General features: G+C 39.0%; 1 protein-coding gene across 1 annotated transcript in view; it reads right to left on the bottom strand.

Moving 5' to 3' along the window:
* The window catches only part of IL33 (interleukin 33), a 44,947-nt gene extending 32,712 nt beyond the window's left edge, over positions 1-12,235 (bottom strand). The window contains exon 1 of the mRNA XM_008689866.2: positions 12,200-12,235. The gene's annotated coding sequence lies outside the window, so the exon portion shown is untranslated. The remainder of the gene's footprint in view (positions 1-12,199) is intronic.
* Between the last annotated feature and the right edge of the window lie 6,272 nt (positions 12,236-18,507).

Genomic DNA, 18,507 nt, shown 5'->3' with positions numbered 1-18,507 from the left:
CCAATTTTTTTCTTGTGATTGAGTACCAGTTTCAAAGCATTGTGGTCTGAGAATATGCAGGGAATAATCTCAGTCTTTTGGTATCTGTCGAGACCTGTTTTGTGACCCAGTATATGGTCTAATCTGGAGAAAGTTCCATGTGCATTCAAAAAGAATGAGTATTCTGTTGTTCTGGGGTGTAGTGTTCTGTATGTATCTATGAGGTCCATCTGGTCCAGTATGTCATTCAAAGCTCTTGTTTCTTTGTTGATTTTCTGCTTAGATGATCTGTCTACTGCTTTGAATGGAGTGTTGAGGTCCCTTACTATTAATGCATTATTATCTGTAAGTCTCTTTATTCTGGTTAAGAGTTGGCCTGTGTACCTAGCTGCTCCCCTGTTGAGGGCATAGATATTTATAATTGTTAGATTCTCTTGTTGGATACACCCTTTAAGAATAATATAGTGTCCTTTTGTATCTCTAACTACAGTCTTTAGCTTAAAATCTAATCTGTTTGATATGAGAATTGCTACCCCAGCTTTCTTTTGAGGTCCGTTGGCATGAAAAATGGTTCTCCATCCCTTCACTTCAGTCTGGATGTATCTTCAGGTTCAAGATGAGTCTCTTGGAGACAGCATATGGATGGGTCATGTCTTTTGATCCAATCTGCAACCCTGTGTCGTTTATGGGAGCATTTAGGACATTCACATTGAGAGTGATTATTGAGAGATATGATTTTAACGATGTTATGTTGCGGGGTGCCTGGGTGGCTCAGTCGTTAAGAGGCGTGATCCTGGAGTCCTGGGATCAAGCCCCACATCAGGGTCCTCCGCTGGGACCTTGCTTCTCCCTCTCCCACTCCCCTTGCTTGTGTTCCCTCTCTCACTGGCTGTCTCTATCTTTGTCAAATGAATAAATAAAATCTTTTTTAAAAAATGATGTCATGTTGCCTGTGAAGTCTTTGTTTCTATAGATTGTAAATTTCTGTTCTGTATCACTCTTGGGGTCTTTTTACTTTTATAGAACCCCCCTTAATATTTCTTGTAGGGCTGGCTTGGTTGTCACATATTCTTTCAGTTTCTGCCGGTCTTGGAAGGTCCTTGTGTCTCCATCCATTCAGAATGACAGACTTGCTGGGTTAAGAATCCTTGGCTGCATGTTTTTCTCACTTAGTGCTCTGTATATGTCTTGCCAGCTTTTTCTGGCTTGCTAAGTGTCTGTAGACAGTTCTGAATCTATTCTGATATTCCTCCCTCTGTGCGTGAGGATTCTTTTCCCCCTAGCCACTTTCAAGATTGTATCCTTGGATCTAAGATTTGCGAATTGTACTATTATGTGACGTGGTGTTGGTCTGTTCTCATTGATCTTGGGAGAAGTCCTCTCTGCCTCTTGGACACGAATGCTTGTTTCTTTTGCCAGATTAGGGATGTTCTCCACTACAATTTGTTCAAATATCTTTTCTAGGCTTCTCTCTTTCTCCATCCCCTCAGTGATGCCATTGATTCTGACATTGAAACGTTTCACTGAGTTAGTAATCACCTGAAGTCTTATTTCTTGAAAGTGGAGTTTCTTAAGCCATATTTCTCTCTTTTTTTTCTTTTCTATCTTCTCATCCTCTAACTCACTAATTCATTCTTCTGCCTCATTTAACCTGGCCATCAGAGCATCCAGTTTAGACTGCATTTGATTCATAGCATTTTTAATTATTGCCAGATTTGCTCTCATTTCCGCCCTTAGAGATTCTATATTCTCGTTAATATTTTTTTCAAGCCTACACATCATCTTGACCATTGTTACTCTGAAATCTGTTTCTCACAATTTGTTTGTATCCATATCCATTAGTTCTGTGGCAGAGGCCACAGTCCTTGTTTCTTTCCTTTGTTGGAGGTTCCTCCTCTTTGTCATTCTGATGAGGTGTGGTTGTGGGCATTACAGAGCCCAAATTATTGACCAGGACCCAAGCAAGATGCACTTGTTTTATAGGGAGCTTAGGGATGTGGGCTTCTTGATTTTTCAGCCTTCCTTCTGGGAGAGGGGCCTACTGTGCTATACTCAGGCAACCCTGTTTGGGTAGAGTTGCCCTGTCCCCTGTTGGGGGTGTGATGGGCACAGTGAGAACCGGTTTTTCCCTGGCGCTTGTTCTCTGGTCTCTTTCCTTGGTGGATTTCTGTGACTCTTCCAAGGGTCCGAGCAGCAGTGACTGTATCCAAGCTTCTGTTTCAGAACAGAGAGATCACAGTCTGCTCTTCACTGAGCCCTCCTGGCCACTCTAACTCTGTTTCTGTCAGTGTTGCTATGAACCCCACAGTGTTCCAGGTTGTGTGCCCCACAGCCATTCTCCCAGTCCTTGCTCCCAGGGCTGGCATGTCTCTGCCCTTTTTGTTTCTAAAACCGTCAGCCACCCTGGTTCCTGCGCACTCTCCTGAGCTCCCGGTTTTCATTCTGGTTCACGCACTCCCAAGCTCCTGGTTTCAGTCTGGTTCATGAGCTCCCAAGCTCCCAGTTTTGGTCTGGTTGGCGTGTGCATTCCCCAACTCCCAGTTTCCATCTGGTTTCCCACAGCTACTGGTCCGTTAGTCCGGCCTGCTCCACAGTGCAGGAGGCTACTGCTTCCCAGAACCTGAGCGCCGCGGCCCCCTCCCCCTTCCATTTATCTTCTGATATATGTGTGCAGATTCACAGATCCCCATTCGTACCTTGATTCCCAGTGCTGGAGATGTTTGTTTGTAGAGATCCAGTTGTATCTTCTTATGTCTCAGGCTGATTTTGTGGGTGTTCAGGATGGTCTGGTAGATATCCAGCTTGATTCAGGGGAGCAGCTGAAAAAAGGTCTCCTATTCTTCTGCCATCTTTTTTTCCTCCCAATCACTGACAGACTTTTAACCGGCTCTGGAAACCATACTGCCAGTGACATGGCCACACTACACAGGCACCCAGATTCTACATTCTTAAGTGTGGTGGTCAAAGAGACTCATTGACAGAATTAAGTAAGCAGTCTGTATCATGGTTAAAAAAATTAAAGAAGTGTCAACATCTGTGTTTAAGAATGCATTGAGCTGACTGGAAAATGGCCAGATGGGAAATGCACACATTCTCTTCTTCCCTTAGTACAAAATAAGTGGTTCTGATATGCCTGATTAAAGATTTACTTTTCTGACCTGAAGGAATTGTAAGTTGCTCAGATTAAAAGAGATTTTTGAGGTGTTTTTGAAATAAGGCAGAATTCTCATAATAACTTTGAAAAGAGTTTGATTGCCCTTCTTAGTTGTTTTTTTTTTTCACAAGTTCTTAAAAACCAAAAACTAGTTGGATTTCTGTGGGAATTAGAAGATATTGAGAGTTACCTGGGATGAATGTTGTTTCTTAGTTGACAAATCTCTTTTCTTTCCCCAAAGAATAAATTTAGATATGCAGAAACATAAGCTATTCATAGCAATCCTATTTGCCAATAATGCATCTAGGAGGAGGCATATGACTCAGATCTTGCCAATCAGACAAAGGGGAGGTGTGTCTGGAACTTCTAGGAAAATTTTTTTCCTTAAGAGTAAGCACTTTTTGACTTGTACTCACCTGGCATCTGTGAGGATGTGATGCTCAGAGCTGGGCCAAACATCTCCCGTTAAAGGGAGAGATCATGGACAGTCTGAGGACAGCAGAGTAGAAATTTCAGAAGAGCTTGGGTCTTTGGTGATGTCCTTGATTCTTTGCATCAATTGTGGGATTGCCCACTCTAGAACTTCTTATGTGAGCAACAAGTGTCCTTATATTTTAATCCATGTTCAATTCATTATTCTATTTTTGCAGCCAAAGCATATCAAGTGATACAAATTCTCTTTGTTTTTTGTCTAAATGTCATCTACATTGGCTTTTTCTAAATCCTAAAATGAAATGGCAAACAACTAATGTATTCTGGACCTTGATTTAATAATATCATTAAATATGGCTGGATTATTTAAATATTTCCCCTGTCCCCCATGCTCAAAGTTTTTCTTTTTTTCTTTTAATTTAATTTTTTTAAATTTTATTTTAAAAAATATGTTATTGATTTATTTGAGAGAGAGTGAGAACATGAGAGGGAGGAGGGGCAGTGGTGGGGGGAAGAAGCAGATACCTCACTGAGCAGGGAGACCAATGACCAGGCAGGCAGGCAGATCCCAGGACCCCGAGATCATGACCTGAGCTGATGGCAGATGCTTAACCAACTGAGCCACCCAGGTGTCCCTTTAATTAATTTTTAATTAAATTTTAAATTAAATTTATCAAATTTTATTAAATTTATTAAATTCAGTAGTCTCAACTACATCTGTTCTGTAGCAGATATCTAGAACTTTTTCATCTTGCAAAACTGAAACTATATTCATTGCACAACAACTCCCTGTTTCCCACTTTCCCAGGCCCCTGATGACATTTCTACTCTCCGTTTCTATATGTTTGACCACTCTAAACACCTCATATAAATGAGATAATATAGTATACAGTATTTGTGTCTGGCTTATTTCACTTAGCATAATGTTGTCAAGGTTCATCCATGTTGTAGCATGTGACAAGATTTCCTTCTTTTCAAAGACTGAATAATATTCTCTTGTATGTATGTACCACATTTTCTTTATCCATTTATCAGTTAATAGACATTTGTGTTGATTTTACCTCTTGGCTATTTTGAATAATACTACAATGAACATGGGTGTACAAATATCTCTTCAAGATTCTGCTTTCAATTCTTTTGGATATCTACCCCAAAGTGGGATTGCACAGTGATATAGTAGTTCTATTTTTAATTTTTTGAGGAATTTTCATACTCTTTTCCATATCAGCTAGGTTGAAAAGTTTAATATTTAAGTAATTTTATATTTTAAACAAAATTAGAGCATAATAATATGGATATATAAATGATATATTAAAACCAATAAAAATATATATGAAAGAAAAAGCATGATACATCAGAAATAGGAAGGATAAACTGAAATTTTTTTTGTACCAGAACAAGATTTTGAAAACTTATAAGTAACTGTTTTAGATGCTCTTTTAAAAATAAAGTCAGAGAGCCAGGGGTGCCTGGGTGGCTCAGTTGGTTAAGCATCTGTCTACTTTCTGCTCAGGTCATGATCCCGGGATCCTTTGGGGGACCCTGCTCAGTGGGGAGTCTGCTTTCCTCTCTTTATGCCCCTCCCCTGCTTGAGCTCTCTCTTGTTGTCTCTTTCAAATAAATAAATAAAATCTTAAAAAAATAAACAAATTCAGATGACCAATAGCAGTACTGTTATTACTATTTTTACTATTAATTTTACAGATTACCAATATAGTAGTATTATTACTATTTTATTTTTGCAAAACATTAGTTGGATTTGTTTACCAAAAATTTTTGTGTGTATTATTTTTTGTGTTAAATTGATTATGAAAAATATAAAATAAAGTTGATTATGAAAATCATATGCATATGATACATATTCAGTAGGTCATTGTGGTTGGACAAATAGTGACAAAATGAAATGACTTATAAAGACTTTTGAATATCAAACTTCAGTTAACATTCCATTTATAAAGTGAACTGTTAAACAGGTTTTCATACCTTCCAGTAATTAATGTAGCTAACAAAGGGAAAAAAACAACTCTCAATTAATAAAGTATTAACATTTTCAAAGTTAAAGCAACTTAAACAATTGGGTAATAAAAACAATCTTTTCTTTAAAGTATTTGTATTTTATTTTATTTTTTCAGGTGTAGAATTAGTGATTTATCACTACATGCAACATCCAGTGCTCATCACACACACACAAAATCTTAATATATTCATAACAAAATAAAATTGCCAATATGAACTCATGATTTTTTGTATATATATTTCCTCCCCTATCTCTGTAACTGAACTGATTTAATGTCAGTACTAAGATGAAATAATCCAGTATATATCCCAGGGCCCATAGTTTGTAATCTAATAATGTTCTCCACTGAAGAAATCAGAGTTCTTTGGAGAATAGCTGGTTTCATATTATGGGTGGAAGAAATGCAAGGTGAACCTAAACAACTTGTTGCCTGAAAACAATGATGCATTTTTCAAAGTTCTGAAGTGATTAATAAAAGAGCAAATGGGCCAGCATAAAAGGGCTTCTATGTGCCAAATTGTGACAATTTGAGTCAAAACAATAAAAAAAGTAGCTAATCAAAACAAGTTAAGTTTGAAAACGATTTAGTTACAATGTCAACAAAAGCCATGAATCCATAATGATGCTCAAAAGAGAAAAAGATTAAAAATAAAAACTGTTTTCTGCTAAAAATATTGTTTCAGTTTACCTTTACTCAGAAGTTAATTGTAAATATATGTTCATAATATGTGAAAGTTTTCCCTTGTATGAAGACTGAAGTTACTGCTTGCAAAACTTTTATAGGAATTTTCTCCTACGTTTGGGATATGCCTATCACATAGTAACAGAAATATTAGTCGAGTTGTTAAAAGTTCTGTAAAACTTAGATATTTCACACTACCCTTACTGCACCATTATCCCAGATTTGTTGGTATAGTCCAAAGCCAGAATGAGAGTCCTTCCCAATGCTGGTATTCAGCTGGCATGCTGCACGTGGCTGGTTCTTTTCCTATTTATCTCTGCTCATGCCATACCAGCTATTGAACATCACCCCTGGATAAACCATGAGATATTTTTTCACAACCAAATAACCACCTAGTAATACACTGTGTCATGTATTAGATGATATTAAATTTGATTATTGAAAGAAATTTAAAAATTAAGGGTATGGAAGTGTCTTTCCTTCCTTCCTTCCTTCCTTCCTTCCTTCCTTCCTTCCTTCCTTCCCTCTTTCCTTCCCCTCCTTCTCTCTTTCTTTCTGGAGCAAGGGAAAGGTTACATTTTAATGTCCCTGTCCTTGGGCTCTGGGCCATCCAGCACCGAACCATTCCTCATGGCCTAGCTGCTCAATGAAGCTGGCCTGCTTCATCAGGGCCTTCAGCAGAGGTTGTGCCATCTTCCTTGGGCACCAATTTCACATCCAACTTCAGCTGACCCATGTAGAAACTGAGGGCACAAACCTAGAGCAGGCTCATGGCCAGCACAGCCCCCACGCCCACCACCAAGGAGGTGCTGCCCCACACCATGCATAGGCCATGCAGCAGGAAGAAGCCACTGGCAGCTTCCCAACCCATGCCAAGAGTATGGAAGCTTGCCACTCACAGGTGTGGAGGTTCCTGGCCATTGACCTGAAAAAACTTAAGTTACAATCCACATCCTGGATATTTAATTCCTGTACAAGTTTAAACAGAGCTTCCTTCTGCAACAATCAGAAAATATAACTCAGAGGGCTGGAAACTTGTCCATAACAGCATGACAAGCCTTTGTCTCCCACTTTGCCTGCTTCATGGGCTGCTCCAGCTATTCCCCAAATTGTTGACTTCATCATTATCATGTGGGATTCTAAGTAGGTTCAGCCTTGGTTATCTGGTAGCTGGGTTTGAGGTGAAAGTTACTAACATGGAAAGACTGTGTTAACAACCTCTCTTCTTATCCAAGATAAGACTTAATTGTTTTTTTTCCTCTGGACAGATAATGACCTTTTCCTGAGTATACCCAATGATGCAGAGTGAAAGAATTTGACTGGTGTTCCTTCCTTTGCCAAGAAGAGAACTTGCATATAATAGGTACAGAAGTTATCTGGACCTAACAATGAACAACAACACTAGAGGTTAGGAGTCACTGCACTGTTCTGCCTAGATAGTAGTCTAAATAAATCCAGATGCTCTTTTAGGAGCATTTACTACAAATAACCAGAAAAAAAATTGGATGCTGCTAAAAAATGGACTTCTATCTAATTTTTATACTTTATGAATTTAGAAATACAAGGATTTATAAACGACAGTTTTTTCCAACTGGCACTTCACAATGCAAATTATTTTAATTCTTCTAAATGCTAAATCTGATTTCATGGACCTCATAGTAACAAGGAGAAATCATACTACTTGACATAATGAAGGGTAGTAATAATTAGACAACCAGATGTGAGCATTACATGTCATGTCTTAGGCATAGGACACTCCAAATCTTCTTAGCAAAACAGCTTATACTCCTTTGACTTAATAATCTCCAGTTTATTCTATTAACAACCACACTGTGATGGTTATGATTATGATCACAAACCATATGATTCTTGAGTAAGTCAGTGAAGATGAAATATGCACCATCTTTGATAAAGTAGTGCCATATGCACTTTCAGGTAATATTGATCTCATATAGGTCATAGTGAAGAAAAAAAAGGAAGCTGAATTATATCTAACAAATTAAATTAGAATGAATATTGACACCTATGTCTGTGGCTGAAACTTTTTTTTTTAAGATTTTATTTATTTATTCGACAGGATAGAGACAGCCAGTGAGAGAGGGAACACAAGCAGGGGAGCGGGAGAGGAAGAAGCAGGCTCCCAGCAGAGGAGCCTGATGTGGGGCTCAATCCCGGGACTCCGGGATCACGCCCTGAGCTGAAGGCAGACGCTTAACGACTGTGCCACCCAGGCGCCCCTGGCTGAAACTTTTTTTAAAAGCAGGCTCCATGATCAGTGTGGAGCCCAACGAAGGCCCCAAACTCATGACCCTGAGATCAAGACTTGATCTGAAGAGTTTGTCACTTAACCAACTGAGCCACCTAGGCACCCCTGAGGCCAAAACTTTTTTAAAAAGATTGAAAAGAAATATTACTCAAGGAAACTGAATACTACAACTACTACTAATTTACAAATATGAAGTGGTCGTGATGATAAAGTATTGTTTAAACAGGATTGCTAAAGAATGTGGACAAGTAATACACATATGTATAAAAGATAATGGCATATAACCTCAGGAAGGAAAAATTTTGAAACTAATAAATTCAGGCCAGAGGAATATTCATGTTTGTATATAAAAAGCCCCTGAAGAACACAAGAGAAAAAGCACATAATCTCTTAAAGAAAAAAATGTTAAGTGGTTAGATAACACTTCTTTTTTTTTTTAAGATTTTATTTTTATTTATTTGAAGAGATAGAGACAGCCAGCAAGAGAGGGAACACAAGCAGGGGAGTGGGAGAGGAAGAAGCAGGCTCCCAGCAGAGGAGCCTGATGTGGGGTTCAATCCCGGGACTCCGGGATCACGCCCTGAGCTGAAGGCAGAAGCTTAACGACTGCGCCACCCAGGCGCCCCCTAGATAACAGTTCTTAAACAACTGCCACTGATAGAACAAACAGGCTAAGAAATTAGAGTGGTTGATATTTGAACACAGCAAACATGCAAAACTATGAAGTTCTGTCAAGCTCTTTAAAAAATATTCAATCTTTCCTAGGAAATTCAAGGGAAGTAATGAGGAAAACATTCTTATGATTGCAAAAAGTCTCAGATGCGTTAGTGTTCCTAGAGAAAATTGTGGCAATCATCTAATTAATGAGGTGTTCTAAGTGAAAAGGAATTAGATGTAGACGGTTGTGCTAATTAAAAGTGAAATCACTCAGCCAAGTTTGTGGGTGGACCCCTCTTGGTTCTGGAAATACCATTGGGAAAGAAAGTTATGTAAGAAAATGGTGGCTGGCAGGGAAACTTCCCCTCAGATGGCAATGAATGTAACCTTAAAAAAAGATAGGTGGAAGGTTTTACTGTCATCTCATTAATATTTTTATGTCTGAAAATTATAGAAACTTTGATTAGAAAAATCCATCTTCCTTCTTGGTTCTTTTCCTTCATGGGACTTAACTCTGGGTTTTACTGATTGAGTTATCGTGGGTTAGTACAATCTTTCCAAATTTTTCTTGCTTAACTTTATAAATGGAGGATGTTATCTCACAGAGATGCTCTGAGGATTAAATGAGATAATGTGAAGAAAATACCTCACATTTAGTGTGTGATCAGTGATTAATAATAGTTACCTTTAATGACTGCTTCTGACTTGCTTTATCTCCGTAGGTATCAGAACACCTCTCTAAGGCAGGATGTTTTGTTATCATTACTGTTTTGTTTGTTTTATATTTTGCACCAGAGGAAAAAAAATCAGGGTCAGGAAAATTAAGTAAGATCCAAAATCACACAGGTAGTCAATGATAAATGATGGATTTAAGGCCTGCCTGACTCAAAAAATCTGTGTATTTTTACTATTATGCTGTATTGCACTCTTCACTTAAAGCAAAAACAAAACCAGAAATGCTCACAGATACAGCATGATCTACTGACAATAACAAGGCCAGCATATGAGTATCTGCCAGGAGTCTGTTACAGGGAGGAAGTGTCCCAAACTCCTTACTTCCCCATTACCATCCTGCAACAATGAACTTTGCCTGCCCTGTAAGGCTGTGTACTCTTAAAGCTTTTGCATGCAGATATCAGAATCAGAGAACCCAGAGGGAAACTGAAAAAAGATTAGAGGTTCTCCCATGATTTCCTGAAATCCTTGAACCAAACATCATTTTGTTTGAAGGAATTAAGATTTCTTTATACTATTCAAGGAGATTATTTTTAGTCTTAATGTTTTTAAATATCCCTGCTACAAACTGTGATACAGAGAAGAAAAATTCTGACTGACACTTTTGATTTCCACCATGTTTGCCGGAATTTCAACTTGTTAAGTAAAAGATACATTGATTTTGGCACAGTCACACTCACATCTCCAAAAATGACCTCGTGCTATCAGATTTACTGGCAGAAAAATTCCCTGGTGTTTATTTTTTCTTCCCTCAATGCAGTCCCCTCTGCAGAACTTCTCTGTAAAGAGTTAATTCTGCATGCCTCTCTCCAAAAAAGACCTTGTGCTATCAGATTTACTCCTTGGTGTTTATTTCTTTTCCTCCCTTCAGTGCTACACACACATACACACACCCCACAGTATTTCCCTGTAATGATTTAATTCCCCCGTGGATGAACTTTTTACAATTGAATCTCAGACACATTCCCAGAAGTTAGTCATAAGCTCTGTTTCTTTAACCCTCTGCTGACCCTAACCAGGAGTGGCAGCTCCCATTTCTCAATCTTTTGCCTTACTTTCAGCCCTGTTTCAAACTCTAAGTAAAAGTTCTCAATTCTTCCTTCCCTATAAATAGGAAAAAGAAAGAGATATATTCTGGCTGTAGATATTGTAAGCTAAACAGTGATGGGAAATAGAACAAATCTAGATCATTGCTGAGAAAATGAATTATGCTGCTACCAGTGAAAGAATGGTAGGAAGTCTAAGATCCTTTCAGAGAACAATGGAAAAAATGTGAAATTTGAGCTGCAGGGAGGGATGCTTATGCAGAGAGTTCTTAACTATTTAAGGATACTACTCAACTGTGTGATTCCAAGCACTCCAAACTTTGGGAAATAGAGGATTCTGAAGTTTTCTGAACACAGAACTATGCCTTTTCAGGGCAAACTTAGAAGCAAAAAGTATTCTAAAGACAAATGTGAGAAGCGATAGTCAAGGATATTGGGAACAGCACTGGATCACAGTGGCATACAGAGATGATTCAAGCTTCACTGAGGAGGGAGTAAGACTCAGGAAGATCCAACCACACCTACTCCTTAAACTCTCAAGTTTCCAAAGACCTCGATCAACTTTGTGCAGCCATGATAGTTTTGGATTTGTGCTATTTTCTTTATTAAAATAGTCTGGAGGCATGTATTTATGTGTGGAAAGATAGGGCAGAGAAAAGTGCAAAGAGAAAAAATTGCCACAAGGTGAACAGTAAGAAATAAAGTGATTAAAACAATCTTTTAAAGAAAGTGTTTAAATGAAGACTAATAGCAAAACTAATGAGCTTTTGAGTTTACTCATTTAGGATGCCAGTTCCTTATTTTTTCATAAATGGTTTTTTTTGAGCAGATGATTTTGAAGGGAGGAAAGTTCTTCTATTTGTCCCCATTTTTTGAAGCCACTGGTAAATAATTGCGAGTAGGTTTGTCTTGGATAAGCATTAGGAGTATGAAGTAGAATTATCAACTTGTTTTATAAAGTTTTGTGGTGGGGGATGGAAACTTACTATAAAGACTATTATAATCAATTTTAACAATTTATTAATAGTTTTCCAAATCACCCAAGGAAATCAAAGTGGAATTATAGGTTAGTAGCAACTGTTGTTATCAACTTTTATTGGTATTGGCAATAAATAACAAATCAGCCTAATCCTTTATTTTATAGAAATAAAAGCCAGTTCTCCATCATTCCCAAGATCTTATTTTACCAAACCTGACAAAAAATGTACAAGAATATTAGTTTTATTCTTACCGTGTAATCTTGTTTTGATTTCTCCTCTGAAAATTTGCAGCTCTGTGTTCAGAGAGCTTGCAGATTCTATTTATTACTCAAAATTTGGCAGAGAACCAAATTGCCCTAAGAATGAAATTTGAGTGGGTGAGATTTTGGCAGGATTTTAACTGCATACAAAGAACCAATAGAGTTACAATCCAGTCAACATTCAAGATTCCCTACTTTCTGTCTTCTCCCCATCTCCATCTTACAATTTAATGCAACCACTATGGATTTTTTTTTAAATTTCCAACTCACATCAGAGTTATCTTATATGCAACCCCCACTCCCATCTCCAACTCATAATCCTCCTCTGCCTCTGCCCCCACACATTACAACTTGGCTCTCTTCAGAGTTGAACTTCAGGGGCGCCTGGGTGGCACAGTGGTTAAGCGTCTGCCTTCGGCCCAGGGCGTGATCCCGGCGTTACGGGATCGAGCCCCACATCAGGCTCCTCCGCTATGAGCCTGCTTCTTCCTGTCCCACTCCCCCTGCTTGTGTTCCCTCTCTTGCTGGCTGTCTCTATCTCTGTCAAATAATAAATAAAATCTTAAAAAAAAAAAAAAGAAACAGAGTTGAACTTCACCTTCAGCACTGTTCTTGGTGGGGGTTTTAAGGTGATGATGATTAGTTCCTGAACTTAACTTCTCCCATGAACACTCCAAATCTACAGCTACATATGGATCAATTCCCTCTGAAAAAGATCTGAAAATTAGATGAACTGCTCTCCACAACAAAGAATAACAACAACAGGATACAACAAAGATAAAAGAACCACATCAAGATGGGTAGGAGAGGCAGAGACACAATCTCACACACAAAAAATCCAACCCCTGGCATGGCAACAGACAATAGGGAAGGATGTCACCAGATGGGTGCTTTACCCAGAGAATTGAGAGTTAGTATCCTATTTTGGGTGCCCCAGCCTGTGGGATCTGCTCTGGAAAAACAAGCACCCAGAAAAATGGCTTGGAAAACCAATGCATCTAATGTCTAAGGGTCCCAGAGTGCAATAAGAGGCTGAGATTCTCTTCTTGGAGAGTTCACATATACTCCTACTTGTCCCAAGATCCAGTGAAAAAACAGCAGTTTGAAAATCACCTATACTATATGAGGGGCATTCATTTGCTGACCTGGAAGCATTGGCTGGAGGGGCAAGGGACAGTTGAGGTGCTTCCTGGAGATGGAGATGTGGGTGGACACAATTGTTCCACTCTCCATACAGTCTGCAAGAACAGGCAAGTGAGTTGAGATGCAGCACTTCTCACTACCTTGCTGCGATGGGGGGAGCAGGAAAGCAGTTACAGCATGTGTTGAGGCCAGAGAGCAGAGGCAGTTGTAGTGCTCCCCCACATTCTGGCTGCAATGGGCAAGAGCAAGTAGTTACCACATTCCAGCTTCCAGCTCAAAGCTGGTGTATGTGCACAAACAAGATACTCTCGCACTGCATTACTGAAGGCTGTGGGGGCATTCAGTGCAGACATTTGCTCATGGTATTTCTGAAGCTGGTGAAGGTGACCCACCCCTATACTCTCTAGCTTCCTTGCCCAAACCAGTGGGTATGCACAATCCACATAAGGGACACTCCTGGATTGCCTGGTCTTGGTGGCCAAGACTGTAACAATTGGAAAGACAGTTTTCAGCAGGCCATCAATCCCAAGGCACTGCACAGACAACAGACTAAAACACAACTCCAGTCTTCCTGTGAAAAAGGCCTATTTATTTAGCTTGGAGCTTCAGCCTGAGGGGCAGACTTTATGTATCCCACACATCTAGAGAAAAAGGAATACTTCCAGGGTATATAAGCAGGGATACACCATCCTTGCACACCCTCTTGGCCTTGCTAGAGATTGATGAGACTTCCCAGAAGGAGCTTATACACTCTTCAAGAGCCCCAATTATTGCACCTATCAATTGGGAGACACTTCCATATCTCCTGGTCTGGAGGCCAACAGAGATTATGATTGTGACTCCACAGGACTATATATTTGCATACTTTAAAAAGCTGCTGCCTGAGAGTGTGGTTTCCAATCAGCCTGAAACTAAGTGTTAAATGAGATTTTTCCCTTTGAATCATTGACAGGTCATAGCACACTCTCAACAATGAGGGGATATCAAGAATAAATCAGGCTATTTAGACAATCACAAAGCTTTTTTTTATATAATAATATTTTTTTATTATATTATGTTAGTCACCATACAGTACATCCCTGGTTTTTTTTTTTTTTAATGTTTTTGTATTATATTATGTTAGTCACCATACAGTACATCCCCGGTTTCCGATGTAAGGCTCGATGATTCATTAGTTGCGTATAACACCCAGTGCACCATACAATACATGCCCTCCTTATTACCCATCACCGGACTATCCCATTCCCCCAACCCCTCCCCTCTGAGGCCCTCAGTTTGTTTCTCATAGTCCATAGTCTCTCATGTTTCATTCCCCCTTCTGATTACACCCCCTTTCTTTATCCCTTTCTTCCCCTACCGATCATCCTAGTTCTTATGTTCCATAGATGAGAGAAATCATCTGATAGTTGTCTTTCTCTGCTTGACTTATTTCACTTAGCATTATTTCCTCCAGTGCTGTCCATGTTGTAGCAAATATTGAGAATTCGTTCTTTCTGATAGCTGAGTAATATTCCATTGTATATATGGACCACAACTTCTTAATCCAGTCATCTGTTGAAGGGCATCTCGGCTCCTTCCACGATTTAGCTATTGTGGACATTGCTGCTATGAACATTGGTGTGCATATGGCCCTTCTTTTCACTACGTCTGTATCTTTGGGGTAAACACCCAGTAGTGCAATGGCTGGATCATAGGGTAGCTCAATTTTTAACTTTTTAAGGGACCTCCACACTGTTTTCCAGAGTGGCTGTACCAACTTGCATTCCCACCAACAATGTAGGAGGGATCCCATTTCTCCACATCCTCTCCAACAATTGCTGTTTCTTGCCTTGTCTATTTTTGCCATTCTAACTGGCGTAAGGTGGTATCTCAGTGTGGTTTTGATTTGAATTTCCCTGATGGCTAATGATTTTGAACACTTTTTCATGTGTCTGTTAGCCATTTGTATGTCTTCATTGGAAAAGTGTCTGTTCATATCTTCTGCCCATTTTTTGATTTGTTTATTTGTTTCTCGTGAGTTTGAGAAGTTCTTTGTAGATCTTGGATACCAGTCCTTTATCTGTAGTGTCATTTGCAAATATATTCTCCCATTCCGTGGGCTGCCTCTTAGTTTTTCTGACTGTTTCCTTGGCTGTGCAGAAACTTTTAATCTTGATGAAGTCCCATAAGTTCATTTTATCTTTTGTTTCTCTTGCCTTTGGGGATGTGTCATGAAAAAGGTTGCTTTGGCCGATGTCGTAGAGGTTGCTGCCTATGTTCTCCTCTAGAATTTTGATGGATTCCTGTCTCACATCGAGGTCTTTCATCCATTTGGAGTTTATTTTTGTGTATGGTGTGAGAGAGTGGTCAAGTTTCATTCTTTTGCATGTAGCTGTCCAATTTTCCCAGCACCGTTTATTGAAGAGACTGTCTTTTTCCCACCGGATGTTTTTTCCTGCTTTATCAAATATTAGTTGCCCAAAGAGTCCATTTCTGGGCTCTCTATTCTGTTCCATTGGTCTATGTGTCTGTTTTTGTGCCAGTACCATGCTGTCTTTGTGATCACAGCTTTGTAGTACAGCTCGAAATATAAGCCCTTTACGTCTCTGGTTAATTCAAAGGTAACGTATGGTTTTTGGTGCTATTGTAAATGGGATGGATTCCCTAATTTCTCTTTCTTCTGTCTCGTTATACGTATATAGAAATGCAACTGATTTCTGAGCATTGATTTTGTATCCCGCCACGTTACTGAATTGCTCTATAACTTCTAATAGTTTGGGAGTGGCTTCGTTTGGGTTTTCCATATAGAGTATCATGTCATCTGCGAAGAGAGATATTTTGATTTCTTCTTTGCTGATTTGAATATCTTTGATCTCTTTTGTCGTCTGATTGCTGTTGCAAGGACTTCTGGTACTATGTTGAATAATAGTGGAGAGAGTGGGCATCCTTGTCGAGTTCCTGATCTTAAGGGAAAGGCTTCCAGCTCTTCCCCATTGAGAATAATATTTGCAGTAGGCTTTTCATAGATGGCTTTTATGAGATCAAGAAATGTATCTTCTATTCCTACACTCTGAAGGGTTTTAATCAGGAAAGGATGCTATACTTTGTCAAATGCTTTTTCGGCATCGATTGAGAGGATCATATGGTTCCTGAGTCTTTTCTTGTTGATATGATGTATCACGCTGATTGATTTGCGAATATTGAACCATGCTTGCATCCCAGGTATGAATCCCACTTGATCGTGATGGATAATCCTTTTAATGTACTGCTGGATTCTATTAGCAAGTATCTTGTTGAGGATTTTGGCATCCATATTCATTAGGGAAATCAGTCTGTAATTCTCCTTTTTGAGGGGTCTTTGCCTGGTTTGGGGATCAAGGTAATATTGGCCTCATAGAATGAGTTTGGTAGCTTTCCTTCTGTTTCTATTTTTTGAAATAGCTTTAGGAGAATAAGTATTATTTCTTCTTTGAATGTTTGGTAGAATTCCCCAGGAAAACCGTCCGGGCCTGGAGTTTTGTTATTTGGAAGGTTGTTTATCACTGACTCAATTTCTTCATAATTAATTGGCCTGTTTAAGGAATCAATTTCTTCCGGTTTCAATCTTGGTAGTTTATAGGTTTCCAGGAAGGATTCCATGTCTTCCAGATTGCTTAGTTTATTGGCATATAGCTGTTGATAAAAATTTCTAATAATCCTTCCAATTTCAATGGTGTTCGTCGTGACCTCTCCTTTTTCATTCATAATTTTAATAATCTGGGTCCTTTCTCTTTTCTTTTGGATAAGTCTTGCCAGTGGTCTGTCAATTTTATTGATTCTCTCAAAGAACCAGCTTCTAGTCCTGTTGATCTGCTCTACTGTACTTCTGGTTTCTGCTTGATTGATTTCAGCTCTAATTTTGGTCAACTGCTTCCTCGTGCGTGGATTAGGCCTGTCCCTCTGTTGCTGTTCCAGCTTCTTGAGGTGAGAATATAAAAACTGCATTTTAGATTTTTCTATTCTTTTGAGTGAGGCTTGGATGGCTATGTATTTCCCCCTTAGGACTGCCTTTGCAGTATCCCATAGGTTTTGGACTGTTGTATTTTCATTCTCATTGGTCTCCATAAATTGTTTAATTTGATTTTTGATTTCCTGGTTTATCGAGTCATTCCTGAGCAGGATGGTTCTTAGTCTCCAAGTGTTTGAGTTTCTTCCAAATTTTTCCTTGTGGTTGAGTTCCAATTTCAGAGCGTTGTGGTCTGAGAATATGCAGGGGATAATTTCAATCTTTTGGTATCGGTTGAGACCTGTTTTGTGTCCCAGAACATGGTCTATTCTTGAGAATGTTCCATGGGCATTAGAATAGAATGAGTATTCTTTGGTTCTGGGGTGTAGTGTTCTATATATATCTATGAGGTCCAACTCGTCGAGTATGGCATTCAAAGCCTTTGATTCTTTGCTTAGTTTTTGCCAGGGTGTTCTGTCTATTTCTGAGAGTGGAGTGTTGAGGTCCCCTACTATTAATGTATTTTTATTTATATGTCTCTTTATTCTGGTTAAGAGTTGGCTTGTGTATCTTGCTGCTCCCCTGTTGGGGGCATATATATTTATAATTGTCATATCCACTTGTTGAATACTTCCCTTAAGAATAATATAGTGCCCTTCTGCATCTCTAACTATAGTCTGTAGTTTAAAATCCAATTTATCTGATATGAGAATTGCTACCCCAGCTTTCTTTTGAGGTCCATTTGCGTGAAAGATGGTACTCCATCCCCTTACTCTCAGTCTGAATGCATCTTTGGGTTCGAAATGAGTCTCTTGTAGACAGCAAATGGATGGGTCATTTCTTTTTATCCAATCTGCAACCCTGTGGCGTTTTATGGGATGGTTCAAACCATTTACATTAAGACTGATTACTGAGAGATATGATTTTAATGTTGCCATGTTGCCAGTAAAGTCTTTGTTTGTATTGGCTGTGACTTTCTGTTCTGTATCACTCTTGGGGCCTTTTTACTTTTATAGAACCCCCCGTAATATCTCCTGTAGGGCTGGTTTCGTGGTTACAAAATTGGTTAGTGACTGGCGATTCTGAAATGTCTTTATTTCTCCATCAATTCTGAATGACAGCCTTGCTGGATAAAGGATCCTTGGCTGCATGTTTTTCTCTGAAAGAGCTTTAAATATGCTCCCCCAACCCT

This window comes from Ursus maritimus, unplaced genomic scaffold, assembly GCF_017311325.1.
Source record: "Ursus maritimus isolate PB19 unplaced genomic scaffold, ASM1731132v1 scaffold_17, whole genome shotgun sequence".
NCBI lineage: Eukaryota > Metazoa > Chordata > Mammalia > Carnivora > Ursidae > Ursus > Ursus maritimus.
Note: the sequence above shows the minus strand (reverse complement) of the source record. Positions and strands in the feature narration are given on the sequence as shown.